The sequence below is a fragment of the Eubalaena glacialis genome, chromosome 7, assembly GCF_028564815.1.
Source record: "Eubalaena glacialis isolate mEubGla1 chromosome 7, mEubGla1.1.hap2.+ XY, whole genome shotgun sequence".
Taxonomy (NCBI): domain Eukaryota; kingdom Metazoa; phylum Chordata; class Mammalia; order Artiodactyla; family Balaenidae; genus Eubalaena; species Eubalaena glacialis.
The window spans coordinates 53,821,587-53,845,911 of record NC_083722.1 but is presented as its reverse complement, the minus strand read 5'-3'; positions in this window follow the sequence as shown (position 1 = coordinate 53,845,911).

The following is a 24,325-nucleotide window of genomic DNA, read 5'->3' as shown; positions in this document are numbered from 1 at the left end:
GGTCAAAGCTCTGTGGGCCCCTTTTCAAAATAAGGCTTGAAGGGAAACTTGATTTCCCTCGTTGGGAGTAAGAGAGTTGCGGGCTCAATTCTCCCTGAGAAACACTGTAGCTGCACATGCTCCCTTCATAGCACAATTGCCTTTGTGATGCCAAGTGTGTTTCTAGGCAAGGAACTTGGAGGTTGCCATTCTTTGCTAGGTGCTCATCCTTCAGTCATCTTCAGTGACTTGGCGACCCGTTTGAACACTAGCCTCATGCTAGTCTACCTCTTATATCATGCCACAGATTGGCTTGCAAGTGAATCCATGTAGCGTTGTTCCGTGTGGTTCTTGAGTCTAGGAAGCATTCCAGGTCTCAGTACTGTCGGATCTGCACTAGGATGAGAAACTTTCAAGAGGACGGCTTGTGTGTTTGGGGTTCAGAGCAGTGCAGCGTTGAGAACAGCTAGAGGCCGAGTGTTGGGAAGTGAAAAGCTTCTTGTGATAAACCTCTAGAATGTTGTAAGTTGAAACAACTCAAGTATCTCCCGTCTAAAGCACCGTTGAGGTACAAAATAGAGAAAGAAACAGCAGGGTCAATGCTCTGCGGGTCTTTTGTAAATAAGGCTTGAAAGGAAACTTTAGTTTCATCATTGGGATTTATAGAGTTGCGGGCTGAATTCCCCCTGAGAAACACTGTAGTTGCACATGTTCCCTTCACAGCACAATTGCCTTTGTGATGACAAGTGAGTTTCTAAGAAAGAAACTTGGAGGTTGCCATTCTTTGCTAGGTGCTCATCCTTCAGTCATCTTCAGTGCATTGGAGAACCCGTTGGACCACCAGTCTCAAACTAACGTTCTTCTTGGATCCTGACACAGATTGGCATGTAGCAGAATCCATGTAGAGTTATTCTGTGTGGTTCCTGAGCTCTAGGAAGCATTCCATGTCTGTTAGTACTGGCGGTCTGCACTAGGATACGAAAAGTACAAGAATGACGGCCTCTGTGTTCGAGCCTTTGTGAGCAAAGCAGCGTTAGGAACAGCTAGATGCCGAGTCATGGGCAGTGAAGGACTTCTTTGGTTAAACCTCTAGATTGTTGCAAGTGGAAACAACTCACGTATCTCCTTTCTAAAGCACCTGGAGGTACAAAAGAGAGAAGGAAACATCAGGGTCAAAGCTCTGTGGGCCCTTTTCAATATAAGGCTTGAAGGGGAACTTGAGTTTCCTCATTGGGAGTAAGAGAGTTGCGGGCTCAATTCTCCCTGAAAAACACTGTAGTTGCACATGCTCCCTTCATAGCACAATTGCCTACGTGATGACAAGTGAGTTTCTAGGAAAGAAACTTGGAGGTTGCCATTCTTTGCTAGGTGCTCATCCTTCGGTAATCTTCAGTGAATTGGAGAACCCGTTTGACCACTAGCCTCAAGCTAACGTTCTTCTTGGATCCTGCCACAGATTGGCATGCAGCAGAATCCATGTAGAGTTCTTCAGTGTGGTTCTTGAGCTCTAGGAAGCATTCCCGGTCTCTTAGTACTGTTGGATCTGCACTAGGATGAGAAACTTTCAAGAGGACGGCTTGTGTGTTAGGGGAGTTCTGAGCATTGAAGAGTTGGGAACAGCTAGAGGCCGAGTCATGGGAAGTGAAGGGCTTCTTTTGATAAACCTCTAGAATGTTGTAAGTTGAAACAACTCAGTATCTCCCTTCGAAAGCACCTTTGAGATACAAAATAGAGAAGGAAACTGCAGGGACAATGCTCTGCGACCCTTTTGAAAATAAGGCTTGAAAGGAAACTTTATTTTCCTCTTTGGGATTTAGAGAGTTGTGGGCTCAATTCTCCCCGAGAAACACTGTAGTTGCACATGCTCCTTTCATAGCACAATTGCCTACGTGATGATAAGTGAGTTTCTAGGCAAGAAACTTGGAGGTTGCCATTCTATGCTAGGTGCTCATCCTTCAGTAATCGTCAGTGAATTGGAGAACCCGTTTGACAGCTAGCCTCAAGCTAACGTTCCTCTTGTATCCTGCCACAGATTGGCATGCAGCAGAATCCATGGAGCGTTCTTCGGTGTGGTTCCTGAGCTCTAGGATGCATTCCGGGTCTCTTAGTACTGGCAGTTCTGCACTAGGATGCGAAAAGTACAAGTAGGACGACCTGTGTGTTTGGGCCTTTCTGAGCAATGCAGCGTTGGGAACAGCTAGATGCCGAGTCATGGGCAGTGAAGGCCTTCTTTGGTTAAACCTCTAGAATGTTGCAAGTGGAAACAACTCACGTATCTCCTTTCTAAAGCACCTGGAGGTACAAAAGAGAGAAGGAAACATCAGGGTCAAAGCTCTGTGGGTCCGTTTTCAAAATAAGGCTTGAAGGGAAACTTGATTTCCCTCGTTGGGAGTAAGAGAGTTGCGGGCTCAATTCTCCCTGAGAAACACTGTAGTTGCACATGTTCCCTTCATAGCACAATTGCCTTTGTGATGCCAAGTGTGTTTGTAGTCAAGGAACTTGGAGGTTGCCATTCTTTGCTAGGTGCTCATCCTTCAGTAATTTTCAGTGACTTGGCGACCCGTTTGAACACTAGCCTCATGCTAGTCTACCTCTTATATCATGCCACAGATTGGCTTGCAAGTGAATACATGTAGCATTGTTCCGTGTGGTTCTTGAGTCTAGGAAGCATTCCAGGTCTCAGTACTGTCGGATCTGCACTAGGATGAGAATCTTTCAAGGGGACGGCTTGTGTGTTTGGGGTTCGGAGCAGTGCAGCGTTGAGAACAGCTAGAGGCCGAGTGTTGGGAAGTGAAAGGCTTCTTGTGATAAACCTCTAGAATGCTGTAAGTTGAAACAACTCAAGTATCTCCCGTCTAAAGCACCGTTGAGGTACAAAATAGAGAAAGAAACAGCAGGGTCAATGCTCTGCGGGTCTTTTGTAAATAAGGCTTGAAAGGAAACTTTAGTTTCATCATTGGGATTTATAGAGTTGCGGGCTGAATTCCCCCTGAGAAACACTGTAGTTGCACATGTTCCCTTCATAGCACAATTGCCTTTGTGATGACAAGTGAGTTTCTAAGACAGAAACTTGGAGGTTGCCATTCTTTGCTAGGTGCTCATCCTTCAGTCATCTTCAGTGCATTGGAGAACCCGTTTGACCACCAGTCTCAAGCTAACGTTCTTCTTGGATCCTGCCACAGATTGGCATGTAGCAGAATCCATGTAGAGTTATTCTGTGTGGTTCCTGAGCTCTAGGAAGCATTCCATGTCTCTTAGTACTGGCGGTCTGCACTAGGATACGAAAAGTACAAGAATGACGGCCTCTGTGTTCGAGCCTTTGTGAGCAAAGCAGCGTTAGGAACAGCTAGATGCCGAGTCATGGGCAGTGAAGGACTTCTTTGGTTAAACCTCTAGATTGTTGCAAGTGGAAACAACTCACGTATCTCCTTTCTAAAGCACCTGGAGGTACAAAAGAGAGAAGGAAACATCAGGGTCAAAGCTCTGTGGGCCCGTTTTCAAAATAAGGCTTGAAGGGAAACTTGATTTCCCTCGTTGGGAGTAAGAGAGTTGCGGGCTCAATTCTCCCTGAGAAACACTGTAGTTGCACATGCTCCCTTCATAGCACAATTGCCTTTGTGATGCCAAGTGTGTTTGTAGTCAAGGAACTTGGAGGTTGCCATTCTTTGCTAGGTGCTCATCCTTCAGTAATTTTCAGTGACTTGGCGACCCGTTTGAACACTAGCCTCATGCTAGTCTACCTCTTATATCATGCCACAGATTGGCTTGCAAGTGAATACATGTAGCATTGTTCCGTGTGGTTCTTGAGTCTAGGAAGCATTCCAGGTCTCAGTACTGTCGGATCTGCACTAGGATGAGAATCTTTCAAGGGGACGGCTTGTGTGTTTGGGGTTCGGAGCAGTGCAGCGTTGAGAACAGCTAGAGGCCGAGTGTTGGGAAGTGAAAGGCTTCTTGTGATAAACCTCTAGAATGCTGTAAGTTGAAACAACTCAAGTATCTCCCGTCTAAAGCACCGTTGAGGTACAAAATAGAGAAAGAAACAGCAGGGTCAATGCTCTGCGGGTCTTTTGTAAATAAGGCTTGAAAGGAAACTTTAGTTTCATCATTGGGATTTATAGAGTTGCGGGCTGAATTCCCCCTGAGAAACACTGTAGTTGCACATGTTCCCTTCATAGCACAATTGCCTTTGTGATGACAAGTGAGTTTCTAAGACAGAAACTTGGAGGTTGCCATTCTTTGCTAGGTGCTCATCCTTCAGTCATCTTCAGTGCATTGGAGAACCCGTTTGACCACCAGTCTCAAGCTAACGTTCTTCTTGGATCCTGCCACAGATTGGCATGTAGCAGAATCCATGTAGAGTTATTCTGTGTGGTTCCTGAGCTCTAGGAAGCATTCCATGTCTCTTAGTACTGGCGGTCTGCACTAGGATACGAAAAGTACAAGAATGACGGCCTCTGTGTTCGAGCCTTTGTGAGCAAAGCAGCGTTAGGAACAGCTAGATGCCGAGTCATGGGCAGTGAAGGACTTCTTTGGTTAAACCTCTAGATTGTTGCAAGTGGAAACAACTCACGTATCTCCTTTCTAAAGCACCTGGAGGTACAAAAGAGAGAAGGAAACATCAGGGTCAAAGCTCTGTGGGCCCTTTTCAATATAAGGCTTGAAGGGGAACTTGAGTTTCCTCATTGGGAGTAAGAGAGTTGCGGGCTCAATTCTCCCTGAAAAACACTGTAGTTGCACATGCTCCCTTCATAGCACAATTGCCTACGTGATGACAAGTGAGTTTCTAGGAAAGAAACTTGGAGGTTGCCATTCTTTGCTAGGTGCTCATCCTTCGGTAATCTTCAGTGAATTGGAGAACCCGTTTGACCACTAGCCTCAAGCTAACGTTCTTCTTGGATCCTGCCACAGATTGGCATGCAGCAGAATCCATGTAGAGTTCTTCGGTGTGGTTCTTGAGCTCTAGGAAGCATTCCCGGTCTCTTAGTACTGTTGGATCTGCACTAGGATGAGAAACTTTCAAGAGGACGGCTTGTGTGTTAGGGGAGTTCTGAGCATTGAAGAGTTGGGAACAGCTAGAGGCCGAGTCATGGGAAGTGAAGGGCTTCTTTTGATAAAGCTCTAGAATGTTGTAAGTTGAAAGAACTCAGTATCTCCCTTCGAAAGCACCTTTGAGATACAAAATAGAGAAGGAAACTGCAGGGACAATGCTCTGCGACCCTTTTGAAAATAAGGCTTGAAAGGAAACTTTATTTTCCTCTTTGGGATTTAGAGAGTTGTGGGCTCAATTCTCCCCGAGAAACACTGTAGTTGCACATGCTCCCTTCATAGCACAATTGCCTGTGTGATGATAAGTGAGTTTCTAGGCAAGAAACTTGGAGGTTGCCATTCTATGCTAGGTGCTCATCCTTCAGTAATCGTCAGTGAATTGGAGAACCCGTTTGACAGCTAGCCTCAAGCTAACGTTCCTCTTGTATCCTGCCACAGATTGGCATGCAGCAGAATCCATGGAGCGTTCTTCGGTGTGGTTCCTGAGCTCTAGGATGCATTCCGGGTCTCTTAGTACTGGCAGTTCTGCACTAGGATGCGAAAAGTACAAGTAGGACGACCTGTGTGTTTGGGCCTTTCTGAGCAATGCAGCGTTGGGAACAGCTAGATGCCGAGTCATGGGCAGTGAAGGCCTTCTTTGGTTAAACCTCTAGAATGTTGCAAGTGGAAAGAACTCACGTATCTCCTTTCTAAAGCACCTGGACGTACAAAAGAGAGAAGGAAACATCAGGGTCAAAGCTCTGTGGGCCCCTTTTCAAAATAAGGCTTGAAGGGAAACTTGATTTCCCTCGTTGGGAGTAAGAGAGTTGCGGGCTCAATTCTCCCTGAGAAACACTGTAGTTGCACATGCTCCCTTCATAGCACAATTGCCTTTCTGATGCCAAGTGTGTTTCTAGGCAAGGAACTTGGAGGTTGCCATTCTTTGCTAGGTGCTCATCCTTCAGTCATCGTCAGTGAATTGGAGAACCCGTTTGACAGCTAGCCTCAAGCTAACGTTCCTCTTGTATCCTGCCACAGATTGGCATGCAGCAGAATCCATGGAGCGTTCTTCGGTGTGGTTCCTGAGCTCTAGGATGCATTCCGGGTCTCTTAGTACTGGCAGTTCTGCACTAGGATGCGAAAAGTACAAGTAGGACGACCTGTGTGTTTGGGCCTTTCTGAGCAATGCAGCGTTGGGAACAGCTAGATGCCGAGTCATGGGCAGTGAAGGCCTTCTTTGGTTAAACCTCTAGAATGTTGCAAGTGGAAACAACTCACGTATCTCCTTTCTAAAGCACCTGGAGGTACAAAAGAGAGAAGGAAACATCAGGGTCAAAGCTCTGTGGGCCCCTTTTCAAAATAAGGCTTGAAGGGAAACTTGATTTCCCTCGTTGGGAGTAAGAGAGTTGCGGGCTCAATTCTCCCTGAGAAACACTGTAGTTGCACATGCTCCCTTCATAGCACAATTGCCTTTGTGATGCCAAGTGTGTTTCTAGGCAAGGAACTTGGAGGTTGCCATTCTTTGCTAGGTGCTCATCCTTCAGTAATCTTCAGTGACTTGGCGACCCGTTTGAACACTAGCCTCATGCTAGTCTACCTCTTATATCATGCCACAGATTGGCTTGCAAGTGAATCCATGTAGCGTTGTTCCGTGTGGTTCTTGAGTCTAGGAAGCATTCCAGGTCTCAGTACTGTCGGATCTGCACTAGGATGAGAAACTTTCAAGAGGACGGCTTGTGTGTTTGGGGTTCAGAGCAGTGCAGCGTTGAGAACAGCTAGAGTCCGAGTGTTGGGAAGTGAAAAGCTTCTTGTGATAAACCTCTAGAATGTTGTAAGTTGAAACAACTCAAGTATCTCCCGTCTAAAGCACCGTTGAGGTACAAAATAGAGAAAGAAACAGCAGGGTCAATGCTCTGCGGGTCTTTTGTAAATAAGGCTTGAAAGGAAACTTTAGTTTCATCATTGGGATTTATAGAGTTGCGGGCTGAATTCCCCCTGAGAAACACTGTAGTTGCACATGTTCCCTTCACAGCACAATTGCCTTTGTGATGACAAGTGAGTTTCTAAGAAAGAAACTTGGAGGTTGCCATTCTTTGCTAGGTGCTCATCCTTCAGTCATCTTCAGTGCATTGGAGAACCCGTTTGACCACCAGTCTCAAGCTAACGTTCTTCTTGGATCCTGCCACAGATTGGCATGTAGCAGAATCCATGTAGAGTTATTCTGTGTGGTTCCTGAGCTCTAGGAAGCATTCCATGTCTCTTAGTACTGGCGGTCTGCACTAGGATACGAAAAGTACAAGAATGACGGCCTCTGTGTTCGAGCCTTTGTGAGCAAAGCAGCGTTAGGAACAGCTAGATGCCGAGTCATGGGCAGTGAAGGACTTCTTTGGTTAAACCTCTAGATTGTTGCAAGTGGAAACAACTCACGTATCTCCTTTCTAAAGCACCTGGAGGTACAAAAGAGAGAAGGAAACATCAGGGTCAAAGCTCTGTGGGCCCTTTTCAATATAAGGCTTGAAGGGGAACTTGAGTTTCCTCATTGGGAGTAAGAGAGTTGCGGGCTCAATTCTCCCTGAAAAACACTGTAGTTGCACATGCTCCCTTCATAGCACAATTGCCTACGTGATGACAAGTGAGTTTCTAGGAAAGAAACTTGGAGGTTGCCATTCTTTGCTAGGTGCTCATCCTTCGGTAATCTTCAGTGAATTGGAGAACCCGTTTGACCACTAGCCTCAAGCTAACGTTCTTCTTGGATCCTGCCACAGATTGGCATGCAGCAGAATCCATGTAGAGTTCTTCAGTGTGGTTCTTGAGCTCTAGGAAGCATTCCCGGTCTCTTAGTACTGTTGGATCTGCACTAGGATGAGAAACTTTCAAGAGGACGGCTTGTGTGTTAGGGGAGTTCTGAGCATTGAAGAGTTGGGAACAGCTAGAGGCCGAGTCATGGGAAGTGAAGGGCTTCTTTTGATAAACCTCTAGAATGTTGTAAGTTGAAACAACTCAGTATCTCCCTTCGAAAGCACCTTTGAGATACAAAAGAGAGAAGGAAACTGCAGGGACAATGCTCTGCGACCCTTTTGAAAATAAGGCTTGAAAGGAAACTTTATTTTCCTCTTTGGGATTTAGAGAGTTGTGGGCTCAATTCTCCCCGAGAAACACTGTAGTTGCACATGCTCCCTTCATAGCACAATTGCCTACGTGATGACAAGTGAGTTTCTAGGCAAGAAACTTGGAGGTTGCCATTCTTTGCTAGGTGCTCATCCTTCAGTAATAGTCAGTGAATTGGAGAACCCGTTTGACAGCTAGCCTCAAGCTAACGTTCCTCTTGTATCCTGCCACAGATTGGCATGCAGCAGAATCCATGGAGCATTCTTCGGTGTGGTTCCTGAGCTCTAGGATGCATTCCGGGTCTCTTAGTACTGGCAGTTCTGCACTAGGATGCGAAAAGTACAAGTAGGACGACCTGTGTGTTTGGGCCTTTCTGAGCAATGCAGCGTTGGGAACAGCTAGATGCCGAGTCATGGGCAGTGAAGGCCTTCTTTGGTTAAACCTCTAGATTGTTGCAAGTGGAAACAACTCAAGTATCTCCTTTCTAAAGCACCTGGAGGTACAAAAGAGAGAAGGAAACATCAGGGTCAAAGCTCTGTGGGCCCCTTTTCACAATAAGGCTTGAAGGGAAACTTGATTTCCCTCGTTGGGAGTAAGAGAGTTGCGGGCTCAATTCTCCCTGAGAAACACTGTAGTTGCACATGCTCCCTTCATAGCACAATTGCCTTTGTGATGCCAAGTGTGTTTCTAGGCAAGGAACTTGGAGGTTGCCATTCTTTGCTAGGTGCTCATCCTTCAGTAATCTTCAGTGACTTGGCGACCCGTTTGAACACTAGCCTCATGCTAGTCTACCTCTTATATCATGCCACAGATTGGCTTGCAAGTGAATCCATGTAGCGTTGTTCCGTGTGGTTCTTGAGCTCTAGGAAGCATTCCAGGTCTCAGTACTGTCGGATCTGCACTAGGATGAGAAACTTTCAAGGGGAAGGCTTGTGTGTTTGGGGTTCGGAGCAGTGCAGCGTTGAGAACAGCTAGAGGCCGAGTGTTGGGAAGTGAAAGGCTTCTTGTGATAAACCTCTAGAATGTTGTAAGTTGAAACAACTCAAGTATCTCCCGTCTAAAGCACCTTTGAGGTACAAAATAGAGAAAGAAACAGCAGGGTCAATGCTCTGCGGGTCTTTTGTAAATAAGGCTTGAAAGGAAACTTTAGTTTCATCATTGGGATTTATAGAGTTGCGGGCTGAATTCCCCCTGAGAAACACTGTAGTTGCACATGTTCCCTTCATAGCACAATTGCCTTTGTGATGACAAGTGAGTTTCTAAGAAAGAAACTTGGAGGTTGCCATTCTTTGCTAGGTGCTCATCCTTCAGTCATCTTCAGTGCATTGGAGAACCCGTTTGACCACCAGTCTCAAGCTAACGTTCTTCTTGGATCCTGCCACAGATTGGCATGTAGCAGAATCCATGTAGAGTTATTCTGTGTGGTTCCTGAGCTCTAGGAAGCATTCCATGTCTCTTAGTACTGGCGGTCTGCACTAGGATACGAAAAGTACAAGAATGACGGCCTCTGTGTTCGAGCCTTTGTGAGCAAAGCAGCGTTAGGAACAGCTAGATGCCGAGTCATGGGCAGTGAAGGACTTCTTTGGTTAAACCTCTAGATTGTTGCAAGTGGAAACAACTCACGTATCTCCTTTCTAAAGCACCTGGAGGTACAAAAGAGAGAAGGAAACATCAGGGTCAAAGCTCTGTGGGCCCTTTTCAATATAAGGCTTGAAGGGGAACTTGAGTTTCCTCATTGGGAGTAAGAGAGTTGCGGGCTCAATTCTCCCTGAAAAACACTGTAGTTGCACATGCTCCCTTCATAGCACAATTGCCTACGTGATGACAAGTGAGTTTCTAGGAAAGAAACTTGGAGGTTGCCATTCTTTGCTAGGTGCTCATCCTTCGGTAATCTTCAGTGAATTGGAGAACCCGTTTGACCACTAGCCTCAAGCTAACGTTCTTCTTGGATCCTGCCACAGATTGGCATGCAGCAGAATCCATGTAGAGTTCTTCAGTGTGGTTCTTGAGCTCTAGGAAGCATTCCCGGTCTCTTAGTACTGTTGGATCTGCACTAGGATGAGAAACTTTCAAGAGGACGGCTTGTGTGTTAGGGGAGTTCTGAGCATTGAAGAGTTGGGAACAGCTAGAGGCCGAGTCATGGGAAGTGAAGGGCTTCTTTTGATAAACCTCTAGAATGTGGTAAGTTGAAACAACTCAGTATCTCCCTTCGAAAGCACCTTTGAGATACAAAAGAGAGAAGGAAACTGCAGGGACAATGCTCTGCGACCCTTTTGAAAATAAGGCTTGAAAGGAAACTTTATTTTCCTCTTTGGGATTTAGAGAGTTGTGGGCTCAATTCTCCCCGAGAAACACTGTAGTTGCACATGCTCCCTTCATAGCACAATTGCCTGTGTGATGATAAGTGAGTTTCTAGGCAAGAAACTTGGAGGTTGCCATTCTATGCTAGGTGCTCATCCTTCAGTAATCGTCAGTGAATTGGAGAACCCGTTTGACAGCTAGCCTCAAGCTAACGTTCCTCTTGTATCCTGCCACAGATTGGCATGCAGCAGAATCCATGGAGCGTTCTTCGGTGTGGTTCCTGAGCTCTAGGATGCATTCCGGGTCTCTTAGTACTGGCAGTTCTGCACTAGGATGCGAAAAGTACAAGTAGGACGACCTGTGTGTTTGGGCCTTTCTGAGCAATGCAGCGTTGGGAACAGCTAGATGCCGAGTCATGGGCAGTGAAGGCCTTCTTTGGTTAAACCTCTAGATTGTTGCAAGTGGAAACAACTCAAGTATCTCCTTTCTAAAGCACCTGGAGGTACAAAAGAGAGAAGGAAACATCAGGGTCAAAGCTCTGTGGGCCCCTTTTCACAATAAGGCTTGAAGGGAAACTTGATTTCCCTCGTTGGGAGTAAGAGAGTTGCGGGCTCAATTCTCCCTGAGAAACACTGTAGTTGCACATGCTCCCTTCATAGCACAATTGCCTTTGTGATGCCAAGTGTGTTTCTAGGCAAGGAACTTGGAGGTTGCCATTCTTGGCTAGGTGCTCATCCTTCAGTAATCTTCAGTGACTTGGCGACCCGTTTGAACACTAGCCTCATGCTAGTCTACCTCTTATATCATGCCACAGATTGGCTTGCAAGTGAATCCATGTAGCGTTGTTCCGTGTGGTTCTTGAGCTCTAGGAAGCATTCCAGGTCTCAGTACTGTCGGATCTGCACTAGGATGAGAAACTTTCAAGGGGAAGGCTTGTGTGTTTGGGGTTCGGAGCAGTGCAGCGTTGAGAACAGCTAGAGGCCGAGTGTTGGGAAGTGAAAGGCTTCTTGTGATAAACCTCTAGAATGTTGTAAGTTGAAACAACTCAAGTATCTCCCGTCTAAAGCACCTTTGAGGTACAAAATAGAGAAAGAAACAGCAGGGTCAATGCTCTGCGGGTCTTTTGTAAATAAGGCTTGAAAGGAAACTTTAGTTTCATCATTGGGATTTATAGAGTTGCGGGCTGAATTCCCCCTGAGAAACACTGTAGTTGCACATGTTCCCTTCATAGCACAATTGCCTTTGTGATGACAAGTGAGTTTCTAAGAAAGAAACTTGGAGGTTGCCATTCTTTGCTAGGTGCTCATCCTTCAGTCATCTTCAGTGCATTGGAGAACCCGTTTGACCACCAGTCTCAAGCTAACGTTCTTCTTGGATCCTGCCACAGATTGGCATGTAGCAGAATCCATGTAGAGTTATTCTGTGTGGTTCCTGAGCTCTAGGAAGCATTCCATGTCTCTTAGTACTGGCGGTCTGCACTAGGATACGAAAAGTACAAGAATGACGGCCTCTGTGTTCGAGCCTTTGTGAGCAAAGCAGCGTTAGGAACAGCTAGATGCCGAGTCATGGGCAGTGAAGGACTTCTTTGGTTAAACCTCTAGATTGTTGCAAGTGGAAACAACTCACGTATCTCCTTTCTAAAGCACCTGGAGGTACAAAAGAGAGAAGGAAACATCAGGGTCAAAGCTCTGTGGGCCCTTTTCAATATAAGGCTTGAAGGGGAACTTGAGTTTCCTCATTGGGAGTAAGAGAGTTGCGGGCTCAATTCTCCCTGAAAAACACTGTAGTTGCACATGCTCCCTTCATAGCACAATTGCCTACGTGATGACAAGTGAGTTTCTAGGAAAGAAACTTGGAGGTTGCCATTCTTTGCTAGGTGCTCATCCTTCGGTAATCTTCAGTGAATTGGAGAACCCGTTTGACCACTAGCCTCAAGCTAACGTTCTTCTTGGATCCTGCCACAGATTGGCATGCAGCAGAATCCATGTAGAGTTCTTCAGTGTGGTTCTTGAGCTCTAGGAAGCATTCCCGGTCTCTTAGTACTGTTGGATCTGCACTAGGATGAGAAACTTTCAAGAGGACGGCTTGTGTGTTAGGGGAGTTCTGAGCATTGAAGAGTTGGGAACAGCTAGAGGCCGAGTCATGGGAAGTGAAGGGCTTCTTTTGATAAACCTCTAGAATGTGGTAAGTTGAAACAACTCAGTATCTCCCTTCGAAAGCACCTTTGAGATACAAAATAGAGAAGGAAACTGCAGGGACAATGCTCTGCGACCCTTTTGAAAATAAGGCTTGAAAAGAAACTTTATTTTCCTCTTTGGGATTTAGAGAGTTGTGGGCTCAATTCTCCCCGAGAAACACTGTAGTTGCACATGCTCCCTTCATAGCACAATTGCCTGTGTGATGATAAGTGAGTTTTTAGGCAAGAAACTTGGAGGTTGCCATTCTATGCTAGGTGCTCATCCTTCAGTAATCGTCAGTGAATTGGAGAACCCGTTTGACAGCTAGCCTCAAGCTAACGTTCCTCTTGTATCCTGCCACAGATTGGCATGCAGCAGAATCCATGGAGCGTTCTTCGGTGTGGTTCCTGAGGTCTAGGATGCATTCCGGGTCTCTTAGTACTGGCAGTTCTGCACTAGGATGCGAAAAGTACAAGTAGGACGACCTGTGTGTTTGGGCCTTTCTGAGCAATGCAGCGTTGGGAACAGCTAGATGCCGAGTCATGGGCAGTGAAGGCCTTCTTTGGTTAAACCTCTAGATTGTTGCAAGTGGAAACAACTCAAGTATCTCCTTTCTAAAGCACCTGGAGGTACAAAAGAGAGAAGGAAACATCAGGGTCAAAGCTCTGTGGGCCCCTTTTCACAATAAGGCTTGAAGGGAAACTTGATTTCCCTCGTTGGGAGTAAGAGAGTTGCGGGCTCAATTCTCCCTGAGAAACACTGTAGTTGCACATGCTCCCTTCATAGCACAATTGCCTTTGTGATGCCAAGTGTGTTTCTAGGCAAGGAACTTGGAGGTTGCCATTCTTTGCTAGGTGCTCATCCTTCAGTAATCTTCAGTGACTTGGCGACCCGTTTGAACACTAGCCTCATGCTAGTCTACCTCTTATATCATGCCACAGATTGGCTTGCAAGTGAATCCATGTAGCGTTGTTCCGTGTGGTTCTTGAGCTCTAGGAAGCATTCCAGGTCTCAGTACTGTCGGATCTGCACTAGGATGAGAAACTTTCAAGGGGAAGGCTTGTGTGTTTGGGGTTCGGAGCAGTGCAGCGTTGAGAACAGCTAGAGGCCGAGTGTTGGGAAGTGAAAGGCTTCTTGTGATAAACCTCTAGAATGTTGTAAGTTGAAACAACTCAAGTATCTCCCGTCTAAAGCACCTTTGAGGTACAAAATAGAGAAAGAAACAGCAGGGTCAATGCTCTGCGGGTCTTTTGTAAATAAGGCTTGAAAGGAAACTTTAGTTTCATCATTGGGATTTATAGAGTTGCGGGCTGAATTCCCCCTGAGAAACACTGTAGTTGCACATGTTCCCTTCATAGCACAATTGCCTTTGTGATGACAAGTGAGTTTCTAAGAAAGAAACTTGGAGGTTGCCATTCTTTGCTAGGTGCTCATCCTTCAGTCATCTTCAGTGCATTGGAGAACCCGTTTGACCACCAGTCTCAAGCTAACGTTCTTCTTGGATCCTGCCACAGATTGGCATGTAGCAGAATCCATGTAGAGTTATTCTGTGTGGTTCCTGAGCTCTAGGAAGCATTCCATGTCTCTTAGTACTGGCGGTCTGCACTAGGATACGAAAAGTACAAGAATGACGGCCTCTGTGTTCGAGCCTTTGTGAGCAAAGCAGCGTTAGGAACAGCTAGATGCCGAGTCATGGGCAGTGAAGGACTTCTTTGGTTAAACCTCTAGATTGTTGCAAGTGGAAACAACTCACGTATCTCCTTTCTAAAGCACCTGGAGGTACAAAAGAGAGAAGGAAACATCAGGGTCAAAGCTCTGTGGGCCCTTTTCAATATAAGGCTTGAAGGGGAACTTGAGTTTCCTCATTGGGAGTAAGAGAGTTGCGGGCTCAATTCTCCCTGAAAAACACTGTAGTTGCACATGCTCCCTTCATAGCACAATTGCCTACGTGATGACAAGTGAGTTTCTAGGAAAGAAACTTGGAGGTTGCCATTCTTTGCTAGGTGCTCATCCTTCGGTAATCTTCAGTGAATTGGAGAACCCGTTTGACCACTAGCCTCAAGCTAACGTTCTTCTTGGATCCTGCCACAGATTGGCATGCAGCAGAATCCATGTAGAGTTCTTCAGTGTGGTTCTTGAGCTCTAGGAAGCATTCCCGGTCTCTTAGTACTGTTGGATCTGCACTAGGATGAGAAACTTTCAAGAGGACGGCTTGTGTGTTAGGGGAGTTCTGAGCATTGAAGAGTTGGGAACAGCTAGAGGCCGAGTCATGGGAAGTGAAGGGCTTCTTTTGATAAACCTCTAGAATGTTGTAAGTTGAAACAACTCAGTATCTCCCTTCGAAAGCACCTTTGAGATACAAAAGAGAGAAGGAAACTGCAGGGACAATGCTCTGCGACCCTTTTGAAAATAAGGCTTGAAAGGAAACTTTATTTTCCTCTTTGGGATTTAGAGAGTTGTGGGCTCAATTCTCCCCGAGAAACACTGTAGTTGCACATGCTCCCTTCATAGCACAATTGCCTGTGTGATGATAAGTGAGTTTCTAGGCAAGAAACTTGGAGGTTGCCATTCTATGCTAGGTGCTCATCCTTCAGTAATCGTCAGTGAATTGGAGAACCCGTTTGACAGCTAGCCTCAAGCTAACGTTCCTCTTGTATCCTGCCACAGATTGGCATGCAGCAGAATCCATGGAGCGTTCTTCGGTGTGGTTCCTGAGCTCTAGGATGCATTCCGGGTCTCTTAGTACTGGCAGTTCTGCACTAGGATGCGAAAAGTACAAGTAGGACGACCTGTGTGTTTGGGCCTTTCTGAGCAATGCAGCGTTGGGAACAGCTAGATGCCGAGTCATGGGCAGTGAAGGCCTTCTTTGGTTAAACCTCTAGATTGTTGCAAGTGGAAACAACTCAAGTATCTCCTTTCTAAAGCACCGGGAGGTACAAAAGAGAGAAGGAAACATCAGGGTCAAAGCTCTGTGGGCCCCTTTTCAAAATAAGGCTTGAAGGGAAACTTGATTTCCCTCGTTGGGAGTAAGAGAGTTGCGGGCTCAATTCTCCCTGAGAAACACTGTAGTTGCACATGCTCCCTTCATAGCACAATTGCCTTTGTGATGCCAAGTGTGTTTCTAGGCAAGGAACTTGGAGGTTGCCATTCTTTGCTAGGTGCCCATCCTTCAGTAATCTTCAGTGACTTGGCGACCCGTTTGAACACTAGCCTCATGCTAGTCTACCTCTTCTATCATGCCACAGATTGGCTTGCAAGTGAATCCATGTAGCGTTGTTCCGTGTGGTTCTTGAGTCTAGGAAGCATTCCAGGTCTCAGTACTGTCGGATCTGCACTAGGATGAGAAACTTTCAAGAGGACGGCTTGTGTGTTTGGGGTTCGGAGCAGTGCAGCTTGAGAACAGCTAGAGGCCGAGTGTTGGGAAGTGAAAGGCTTCTTGTGATAAACCTCTAGAATGTTGTAAGTTGAAACAACTCAAGTATCTCCCGTCTAAAGCACCGTTGAGGTACAAAATAGAGAAAGAAACAGCAGGGTCAATGCTCTGCGGGTCTTTTGTAAATAAGGCTTGAAAGGAAACTTTAGTTTCATCATTGGGATTTATAGAGTTGCGGGCTGAATTCCCCCTGAGAAACACTGTAGTTGCACATGTTCCCTTCATAGCACAATTGCCTTTGTGATGACAAGTGAGTTTCTAAGAAAGAAACTTGGAGGTTGCCATTCTTTGCTAGGTGCTCATCCTTCAGTCATCTTCAGTGAAGTGGAGAACCCGTTTGACCACCAGTCTCAAGCTAACGTTCTTCTTGGATCCTGCCACAGATTGGCATGTAGCAGAATCCATGTAGAGTTATTCTGTGTGGTTCCTGAGCTCTAGGAAGCATTCCATGTCTCTTAGTACTGGCGGTCTGCACTAGGATACGAAAAGTACAAGAATGACGGCCTCTGTGTTCGAGCCTTTGTGAGCAAAGCAGCGTTAGGAACAGCTAGATGCCGAGTCATGGGCAGTGAAGGACTTCTTTGGTTAAACCTCTAGATTGTTGCAAGTGGAAACAACTCACGTATCTCCTTTCTAAAGCACCTGGAGGTACAAAAGAGAGAAGGAAACATCAGGGTCAAAGCTCTGTGGGCCCTTTTCAATATAAGGCTTGAAGGGGAACTTGAGTTTCCTCATTGGGAGTAAGAGAGTTGCGGGCTCAATTCTCCCTGAAAAACACTGTAGTTGCACATGCTCCCTTCATAGCACAATTGCCTACGTGATGACAAGTGAGTTTCTAGGAAAGAAACTTGGAGGTTGCCATTCTTTGCTAGGTGCTCATCCTTCGGTAATCTTCAGTGAATTGGAGAACCCGTTTGACCACTAGCCTCAAGCTAACGTTCTTCTTGGATCCTGCCACAGATTGGCATGCAGCAGAATCCATGTAGAGTTCTTCAGTGTGGTTCTTGAGCTCTAGGAAGCATTCCCGGTCTCTTAGTACTGTTGGATCTGCACTAGGATGAGAAACTTTCAAGAGGACGGCTTGTGTGTTAGGGGAGTTCTGAGCATTGAAGAGTTGGGAACAGCTAGAGGCCGAGTCATGGGAAGTGAAGGGCTTCTTTTGATAAACCTCTAGAATGTGGTAAGTTGAAACAACTCAGTATCTCCCTTCGAAAGCACCTTTGAGATACAAAAGAGAGAAGGAAACTGCAGGGACAATGCTCTGCGACCCTTTTGAAAATAAGGCTTGAAAGGAAACTTTATTTTCCTCTTTGGGATTTAGAGAGTTGTGGGCTCAATTCTCCCCGAGAAACACTGTAGTTGCACATGCTTCCTTCATAGCACAATTGCCTACGTGATGATAAGTGAGTTTCTAGGCAAGAAACTTGGAGGTTGCCATTCTATGCTAGGTGCTCATCCTTCAGTAATCGTCAGTGAATTGGAGAACCCGTTTGACAGCTAGCCTCAAGCTAACGTTCCTCTTGTATCCTGCCACAGATTGGCATGCAGCAGAATCCATGGAGCGTTCTTCGGTGTGGTTCCTGAGCTCTAGGATGCATTCTGGGTCTCTTAGTACTGGCAGTTCTGCACTAGGATGCGAAAAGTACAAGTAGGACGACCTGTGTGTTTGGGCCTTTCTGAGCAATGCAGCGTTGGGAACAGCTAGATGCCGAGTCATGGGCAGTGAAGGCCTTCTTTGGTTAAACCTCTAGAATGTTGCAAGTGGAAACAACTCAAGTATCTCCTTTCTAAAGCACATGGAGGTACAAAAGAGAGAAGGAAACATCAGGGTCAAAGCTCTGTGGGCCCCTTTTCAAAATAAGGCTTGAAGGGTAACTTTATTTCCCGCGTTGGGAGTAAGAGAGTCGCGGGCTCAATTCTCCCTGAGAAACACTGTAGTTGCACATGCTCCCTTCATAGCACAATTGCCTTTGTGATGCCAAGTGTGTTTCTAGGCAAGGAACTTGGAGGTTGCCATTCTTTGCTAGGTGCTCATCCTTCAGTAATCTTCAGTGACTTGGCGACCCGTTTGAACACTAGCCTCATGCTAGTCTACCTCTTATATCATGCCACAGATTGGCTTGCAAGTGAATCCATGTAGCGTTGTTCCGTGTGGTTCTTGAGCTCTAGGAAGCATTCCAGGTCTCAGTACTGTCGGATCTGCACTAGGATGAGAAACATTCAAGAGGACGGCTTGTGTGTTTGGGGTTCGGAGCAGTGCAGCGTTGAGAACAGCTAGAGGCCGAGTGTTGGGAAGTGAAAGGCTTCTTGTGATAAACCTCTAGAATGTTGTAAGTTGAAACAACTCAAGTAGCTCCCGTCTAAAGCACCGTTGAGGTACAAAATAGAGAAAGAAACAGCAGGGTCAATGCTCTGCGGGTCTTTTGTAAATAAGGCTTGAAAGGAAACTTTAGTTTCATCATTGGGATTTATAGAGTTGCGGGCTGAATTCCCCCTGAGAAACACTGTAGTTGCACATGTTCCCTTCATAGCACAATTGCCTTTGTGATGACAAGTGATTTTCTAAGAAAGAAACTTGGAGGTTGCCATTCTTTGCTAGGTGCTCATCCTTCAGTCATCTTCAGTGCATTGGAGAACCCGTTTGACCACCAGTCTCAAGCTAACGTTCTTCTTGGATCCTGCCACAGATTGGCATGTAGCAGAATCCATGTAGAGTTATTCTGTGTGGTTCCTGAGCTCTAGGAAGCATTCCATGTCTCTTAGTACTGGCGGTCTGCACTAGGATACGAAAAGTACAAGAATGACGGCCTCTGTGTTCGAGCCTTTGTGAGCAAAGCAGCGTTAGGAACAGCTAGATGCCGAGTCATGGGCAGTGAAGGACTTCTTTGGTTAAACCTCTAGATTGTTGCAAGTGGAAACAACTCACGTATCTCCTTTCTAAAGCACCTGGAGGTACAAAAGAGAGAAGGAAACATCAGGGTCAAAGCTCTGTGGGCCCTTTTCAATATAAGGCTTGAAGGGGAACTTGAGTTTCCTCATTGGGAGTAAGAGAGTTGCGGGCTCAATTCTCCCTGAAAAACACTGTAGTTGCACATGCTCCCTTCATAGCACAATTGCCTACGTGATGACAAGTGAGTTTCTAGGAAAGAAACTTGGAGGTTGCCATTCTTTGCTAGGTGCTCATCCTTCGGTAATCTTCAGTGAATTGGAGAACCCGTTTGACCACTAGCCTCAAGCTAACGTTCTTCTTGGATCCTGCCACAGATTGGCATGCAGCAGAATCCATGTAGAGTTCTTCAGTGTGGTTCTTGAGCTCTAGGAAGCACTCCCGGTCTCTTAGTACTGTTGGATCTGCACTAGGATGAGAAACTTTCAAGAGGACGGCTTGTGTGTTAGGGGAGTTCTGAGCATTGAAGAGTTGGGAACAGCTAGAGGCCGAGTCATGGGAAGTGAAGGGCTTCTTTTGATAAACCTCTAGAATGTTGTAAGTTGAAACAACTCAGTATCTCCCTTCGAAAGCACCTTTGAGATACAAAAGAGAGAAGGAAACTGCAGGGACAATGCTCTGCGACCCTTTTGAAAATAAGGCTTGAAAGGAAACTTTATTTTCCTCTTTGGGATTTAGAGAGTTGTGGGCTCAATTCTCCCCGAGAAACACTGTAGTTGCACATGCTCCCTTCATAGCACAATTGCCTACGTGATGATAAGTGAGTTTCTAGGCAAGAAACTTGGAGGTTGCCATTCTATGCTAGGTGCTCATCCTTCAGTCATCGTCAGTGAATTGGAGAACCCGTTTGACAGCTAGCCTCAAGCTAACGTTCCTCTTGTATCCTGCCACAGATTGGCATGCAGCAGAATCCATGGAGCGTACTTCGGTGTGGTTCCTGAGTTCTAGGATGCATGCCGGGTCTCTTAGTACTGGCAGTTCTGCACTAGGGTGCGAAAAGTACAAGTAGGACGACCTGTGTGTTTGGGCCTTTCTGAGCAATGCAGCGTTGGGAACAGCTAGATGCCGAGTCATGGGCAGTGAAGACCTTCTTTGGTTAAACCTCTAGATTGTTGCAAGTGGAAACAACTCAAGTATCTCCTTTCTAAAGCACCTGGAGGTACAAAAGAGAGAAGGAAACATCAGGGTCAAAGCTCTGTGGGCCCCTTTTCAAAATAAGGCTTGAAGGGAAACTTGATTTCCCTCGTTGGGAGTAAGAGAGTTGCGGGCTCAATTCTCCCTGAGAAACACTGTAGTTGCACATGCTCCCTTCATAGCACAATTGCCTTTGTGATGCCAAGTGTGTTTCTAGGCAAGGAACTTGGAGGTTGCCATTCTTTGCTAGGTGCTCATCCTTCAGTAATCTTCAGTGACTTGGCGACCCGTTTGAACACTAGCCTCATGCTAGTCTACCTCTTCTATCATGCCACAGATTGGCTTGCAAGTGAATCCATGTAGCGTTGTTCCGTGTGGTTCTTGAGATCTAGGAAGCATTCCAGGTCTCAGTACTGTCGGATCTGCACTAGGATGAGAAACTTTCAAGAGGACGGCTTGTGTGTTTGGGGTTCGGAGCAGTGCAGCGTTGAGAACAGCTAGAGGCCGAGTGTTGGGAAGTGAAAGGCTTCTTGTGATAAACCTCTAGAATGTTGTAAGTTGAAACAACTCAAGTATCTCCCGTCTAAAGCACCGTTGAGGTACAAAATAGAGAAAGAAACAGCAGGGTCAATGCTCTGCGGGTCTTTTGTAAATAAGGCTTGAAAGGAAACTTTAGTTTCATCATTGGGATTTATAGAGTTGCGGGCTGAATTCCCCCTGAGAAACACTGTAGTTGCACATGTTCCCTTCATAGCACAATTGCCTTTGTGATGACAAGTGAGTTTCTAAGAAAGAAACTTGGAGGTTGCCATTCTTTGCTAGGTGCTCATCCTTCAGTCACCTTCAGTGCATTGGAGAACCCGTTTGACCACCAGTCTCAAGCTAACGTTCTTCTTGGATCCTGCCACAGATTGGCATGTAGTAGAATCCATGTAGAGTTATTCTGTGTGGTTCCTGAGCTCTAGGAAGCATTCCATGTCTCTTAGTACTGGCGGTCTGCACTAGGATACGAAAAGTACAAGAATGACGGCCTCTGTGTTCGAGCCTTTGTGAGCAAAGCAGCGTTAGGAACAGCTAGATGCCGAGTCATGGGCAGTGAAGGACTTCTTTGGTTAAACCTCTAGATTGTTGCAAGTGGAAACAACTCACGTATCTCCTTTCTAAAGCACCTGGAGGTACAAAAGAGAGAAGGAAACATCAGGGTCAAAGCTCTGTGGGCCCTTTTCAATATAAGGCTTGAAGGGGAACTTGAGTTTCCTCATTGGGAGTAAGAGAGTTGCGGGCTCAATTCTCCCTGAAAAACACTGTAGTTGCACATGCTCCGTTCATAGCACAATTGCCTACGTTATGACAAGAGAGTTTCTAGGAAAGAAACTTGGAGGTTGCCATTCTTTGCTAGGTGCTCATCCTTCGGTAATCTTCAGTGAATTGGAGAACCCGTTTGACCACTAGCCTCAAGCTAACGTTCTTCTTGGATCCTGCCACAGATTGGCATGCAGCAGAATCCATGTAGAGTTCTTCAGTGTGGTTCTTGAGCTCTAGGAAGCATTCCCGGTCTCTTAGTACTGTTGGATCTGCACTAGGATGAGAAACTTTCAAGAGGACGGCTTGTGTGTTAGGGGAGTTCTGAGCATTGAAGAGTTGGGAACAGCTAGAGGCCGAGTCATGGGAAGTGAAGGGCTTCTTTTGATAAACCTCTAGAATGTTGTAAGTTGAAAGAACTCAGTCTCTCCCTTCGAAAGCACCTTTGAGATACAAAAGAGAGAAGGAAACTGCAGGGACAATGCTCTGCGACCCTTTTGAAAATAAGGCTTGAAAGGAAACTTTATTTTCCTCTTTGGGATTTAGAGAGTTGTGGGCTCAATTCTCCCCGAGAAACACTGTAGTTGCACATGCTCCCTTCATAGCACAATTGCCTTTGTGATGATAAGTGAGTTTCTAGGCAAGAAACTTGGAGGTTGCCATTCTTTGCTAGGTGCTCATCCTTCAGTCATCGTCAGTGAATTGGAGAACCCGTTTGACAGCTAGCCTCAAGCTAACGTTCCTCTTGTACCCTGCCACAGATTGGCATGCAGCAGAATCCATGGAGCGTTCTTCGGTGTGGTTTCTGAGCTCTAGGATGCATTCCGGGTCTCTTAGTACTGGCAGTTCTGCACTAGGGTGCGAAAAGTACAAGTAGGACGACCTGTGTGTTTGGGCCTTTCTGAGCAATGCAGCGTTGGGAACAGCTAGATGCCGAGTCATGGGCAGTGAAGGCCTTCTTTGGTTAAACCTCTAGATTGTTGCAAGTGGAAACAACTAAAGTATCTCCTTTCTAAAGCACCTGGAGGTACAAAAGAGAGAAGGAAACATCAGGGTCAAAGCTCTGTGGGCCCCTTTTCAAAATAAGGCTTGAAAGGAAACTTGATTTCCCTCGTTGGGAGTAAGAGAGTTGCGGGCTCAATTCTCCCTGAGAAACACTGTAGTTGCACATGCTCCCTTCATAGCACAATTGCCTTTGTGATGCCAAGTGTGTTTCTAGGCAAGGAACTTGGAGGTTGCCATTCTTTGCTAGGTGCTCATCCTTCAGTAATCTTCAGTGACTTGGCGACCCGTTTGAACACTAGCCTCATGCTAGTCTACCTCTTCTATCATGCCACAGATTGGCTTGCAAGTGAATCCATGTAGCGTTGTTCCGTGTGGTTCTTGAGCTCTAGGAAGCATTCCAGGTCTCAGTACTGTCGGATCTGCACTAGGATGAGAAACTTTCAAGAGGACGGCTTGTGTGTTTGGGGTTCGGAGCAGTGCAGCGTTGAGAACAGCTAGATGCCGAGTGTTGGGAAGTGAAAGGCTTCTTGTGATAAACCTCTAGAATGTTGTAAGTTGAAACACCTCAAGTATCTCCCGTCTAAAGCACCGTTGAGGTACAAAATAGAGAAAGAAACAGCAGGGTCAATGCTCTGCGGGTCTTTTGTAAATAAGGCTTGAAAGGAAACTTTAGTTTCATCATTGGGATTTATAGAGTTGCGGGCTGAATTCCCCCTGAGAAACACTGTAGTTGCACATGTTCCCTTCATAGCACAATTGCCTTTGTGATGACAAGTGAGTTTCTAAGAAAGAAACTTGGAGGTTGCCATTCTTTGCTAGGTGCTCATCCTTCAGTCATCTTCAGTGAATTGGAGAACCCGTTTGACCACCAGTCTCAAGCTAACGTTCTTCTTGGATCCTGACACAGATTGGCATGTAGCAGAATCCATGTAGAGTTATTCCGTGTGGTTCCTGAGCTCTAGGAAGCATTCCATGTCTCTTAGGACTGGCGGTCTGCACTAGGATACGAAAAGTACAAGAATGACGGCCTCTGTGTTCGAGCCTTTGTGAGCAAAGCAGCGTTAGCAACAGCTAGATGCCGAGTCATGGGCAGTGAAGGACTTCTTTGGTTAAACCTCTAGATTGTTGCATGTGGAAACAACTCACGTATCTCCTTTCTAAAGCACCTGGAGGTACAAAAGAGAGAAGGAAACATCAGGGTCAAAGCTCTGTGGGCCCTTTTCAATATAAGGCTTGAAGGGGAACTTGCGTTTCCTCATTGGGAGCAAGAGAGTTGCGGGCTCAATTCTCCCTGAATAACACTGTAGTTGCACATGCTCCCTTCATAGCACAATTGCCTACGTGATGACAAGTGAGTTTCTAGGAAAGAAACTTGGAGGTTGCCATTCTTTGCTAGGTGCTCATCCTTCGGTAATCTTCAGTGAATTGGAGAACCCGTTTGACCACTAGCCTCAAGCTAACGTTCTTCTTGGATCCTGCCACAGATTGGCATGCAACAGAATCCATGTAGAGTTATTCAGTGTGGTTCTTGAGCTCTAGGAAGCATTCCCGGTCTCTTAGTACTGTTGGATCTGCACTAGGATGAGAAACTTTCAAGAGGACGGCTTGTGTGTTAGGGGAGTTCTGAGCATTGAAGAGTTGGGAACAGCTAGAGGCCGAGTCATGGGAAGTGAAGGGCTTCTTTTGATAAACCTCTAGAATGTTGTAAGTTGAAACAACTCAGTATCTCCCTTCGAAAGCACCTTTGAGATACAAAAGAGAGAAGGAAACTGCAGGGACAATGCTCTGCGACCCTTTTGAAAATAAGGCTTGAAAGGAAACTTTATTTTCCTCTTTGGGATTTAGAGAGTTGTGGGCTCAATTCTCCCCGAGAAACACTGTAGTTGCACATGCTCCCTTCATAGCACAATTGCC